Source organism: Rhea pennata, chromosome 1, assembly GCF_028389875.1.
Source record: "Rhea pennata isolate bPtePen1 chromosome 1, bPtePen1.pri, whole genome shotgun sequence".
In the NCBI taxonomy this organism is placed as follows: domain Eukaryota; kingdom Metazoa; phylum Chordata; class Aves; order Rheiformes; family Rheidae; genus Rhea; species Rhea pennata.
Genome location: NC_084663.1, coordinates 38,920,328 through 38,923,940, shown reverse-complemented (window position 1 = coordinate 38,923,940; position 3,613 = coordinate 38,920,328).

Sequence of the window (3,613 nt, the reverse complement as noted above, 5' to 3'; positions counted from 1 at the left end):
AAGATCAAGTTTGCTTTGTTTCTATTAAAGTTACAACAGATAAATTGATAGTCTATTGCATTGGTATTTCTCTGCATAGTGCAAACAACTGTTCAGCTGGAACCTCTGTGGACTTCTAGAACACAAAATACTTCCACTTAGGACTGTGTTTTAGAAAGAGTAAGTTATTGAAGCTGGATATGTTGATGTACGGAATCATGACTGACTACAAGATAAAAGACTGCAGCCCCAAACGACCAATCCTCCACAAATGAGATAATTTAAAGCGTGAGTGCTGTCCAGCACTGATTGTATTTAAAATCAGTGTCCACTTCCTCCAGAGGTTCTGCATCACAATAGCTTCCTACCAATAGATTTGTTCGGAACAAGTCAAGCTATTCTATTTTATCTCAAGGACTTTCAGAATTATTCTTTGGGATGCCCTTCAAACTTCAGTTACAATTGGTCAGAAAATTTTTACTGAAAGGGAAACTGGGTTTTTGTGAGACAACTTTTTATGAAAAGTACCAGTTTTCCTTTAAAATGACAGTTTTTTTTTTTCCAATGGAAAAAAACTAATGGCTAAAATTGAAAATGTTGCTGCAGTGTACTGTGAGAAGGTTGATTTGGTTGTCTTTTCTTCAGATTCTTCATTATGGGCCACTTCTTGTATAACCATGTAGTTCAACATGTGTCATCTGTTGCTTCTCCTCTGTGGTACCTGTAATCTGTGTTTTATGAGTGGTATCCTCTTTAAGTTTTTTTTTCCTTTTTTTGTTTTTGTTTTCCAAGTTTGCTTGTGATTCCTGGCTATTTGACAGCTCTATCAAAGTTTCTGTGTAGGCTTGATCTTGGGGCATGGAAGTCAGCAGCAAATATGCCAATTTACTGTATTGCATGGTGAGTGTGGTGAATCTTGGGTAGGTAGCATTGAGTTTATTTTATGTGCAGTATGTTATGTGTGTATTTATTTCTACCAAGGAGGCAATAGAAGTTGTAAAGGAGGGAGGCATTTTCTGTTGAATTGAGGGTACAAACCCAATTTAGAGATGAGAATGAAAGCTCATGGCCTCTCACATATCATCATGTGGTATTTCTCATCTGAACAGATTTTAGCTTTTACCTGAAATGTTCTGGTTGAATTGCCTTTTGGACAGAAGAATTTAAGGGAAATGTAGACAAAATGCCTTTTCTGAGTAACACTGGTGCAAAGCTTCTGAAGAATGCTCTTCTTAGACTTCAAGGCCAACACAAAATTCTTTATGCCTTTCTGCTATTATTGTTTCTTTATTTCTTCAAGAGGGCATTTTTGCTTTGTTTTGCTGAACTTCCCAGACCTGCCTTTAAGGACGTTTCCTGTTGTGTTTTCCAGCAAGCCGAACATGGGGAAAAGAAGTTCAGAAGTGCACCCTTTATTGATAATTTCGGATGCGTGCTGTGCAGTGAATGTGTATTGTTTTCTATCAAGGAAATCTTAACCTTGAAGTGTAGAGACCAATAAGTTAAACAAGGAGGATGGCGGTTGCCAGTTGGAGATACATATAAGAAACAAACAGCTTGGGGAGCTGATTGACTTAAAAACGGGGTTTACAAAGTCAATGTATTGACAATGGAGTTAATCAGTTAAGAAGCGTGGAGCTGAACGTCTTTAGCTCCTCTTCCCAAGCTGGAAATACATACTGACTGAATCTTGCTGCTTGCGATCCTCAGCTCTGAACCATATGTAGAACTAAGCCAGCTTTTCCTCACAAAATGTTACTAACAGAGGAAGTGCCCTCTTTTACCCAAGATTCCTGCAGATATAGTGTTCACCCAACAGATTGACAGAGGAGACTTGATTCCAGCCTGCTGCTTCTCAAAAGGCTTCCCACCTTGCCAGATAATAAGGCTGTTATCTGTCTGTGGGAGTGAGAAGCAGGGTCTCTGTTTCTTCTGTTGACTCTGTTCCACGTTATATAAAAATACTTGCTGGCCTAGGGTTGGAACAAAGATTGCCTTTTCTCAAATGATTCTCTCTCACTAAGGTGGAGAGTTGTGCTTGCTCTAGCATCCTCCTCCTCTTTCTGACCAAATCACACTAGAATGACTTCAGCAGGGCAAATGAAGCGCCTTTCTCTGTAGTCAGGCAATTCTAGGGAGGTTTGGCTGCCTCTGAGCATAAGAGTTTTATGGATTTAGCTAACTGCTTACAACAGCAGCAAGGTAGTATTTATACACTTGCATAATTTTATGACTCTGGGCATTCATTTCTTTTTCAGACTCTTTTTCCAATGTCTTCCATGATGCATCAGCTTTTTGTACTGTGATTGTAGCTATCACTGGACCCCTGGGGCTAACATTTTTTGAAGGATCAGTTGGGGCTTTCCAGCTGTGCAGGAAGATTTGGGACAAAATTTGGGGTTGTGGATAATTCCACTCAATTAAAGAAAAAAAAATCCTGCTAAAATGTAGTAGCTTGGCCTTGGTATTTTACTGTTTCAAGTTCTAATGCCTCACTAAGATGAGTTCTGAAATGTTACATGAAGTATACTCATCTTACTAATCTTGCAAATACAAACAGTTTCTTTAGCCACCAGTGTGAGACTGTTTTTGATGAAGGTATAGACAATAAGTCATATTTTTGGGACATACAATCTGGATCAAGTCCCGAGCCTGCTCAGTGCTCTTCCAATGGTAGGAATGCTGGTAAACAAGTTACTGTGTTCCTGTATGGGGATTTTCAGTCTTTTTTGATTAAAAGGACTGACGTGGTTTGTATGGCTCAGAACCCCTGTATAGTGAATAAAAGCTTCCTGAAAACAGATTTGCCTTTGCTGTTGCCTTGCAGGTAGTCCAAGTTCCCTCTGGACTTAAGGTCAAGTTGAAAACCAGTGTATATTGAGGAGGATCTGAGGAAGTGAAGACAAGTCATTGGGTTTCTCCTTCACTGACAAATTTTCTAGTCTGCATTCTAAGATATTTTCTTTATCGGACTCCTAGTGTTACTGCTTTCTGATAGCTGCAGAGGAAGAAGTGTTTTTCAAACGCTGTCCACCACGCTTGATGAAAAAGTTAAAACAACTGAAGATGGGTCAGGAAAAATAGCTTCTATGAAAATGCTAACATGCACTTATTTGTGTAATGCTATTCTGCTTTTTTTAATTACACATGCCAGTTCCCATGCAGGGCAGTTCTTACTGTCGTAAAATTTGTCAGTAAAGAGCCTGGTTCTTTCAGCAACTGATTAAAGTGGAAGTTCTGCTATTCACTAGCTGATCAATTTTTTGCAGCCTGAAGCAAAATAGTTTCCTTACCAAATACACTCAAATGAGTGATAAAACTTCCAATTTAAACTCTAATTGTTTTGCAAATGATATTAAAAAAAAAAAAAAAAGATTCAAACAGTAGTTTCATTTGAAGTGGCCTATATTAGTGTCCTGATTCCAGCAGTTATTCAAACCTCTACAGATACGAGTCTCAGGAAGAGAGGGGAGGGCTCTGCAGAACTATTGTTAGCACTTCGGGATATAATAAATTCTCTTGGGTGCAGGCTCAGGCTAGCTTTGCTCTAAGAAAGCAGTGCATCACATACCACTGATCATGGCAAAAGCTAAAGATTCAGTTCAAGAAAAATACAATTTCACGGAAATACAAA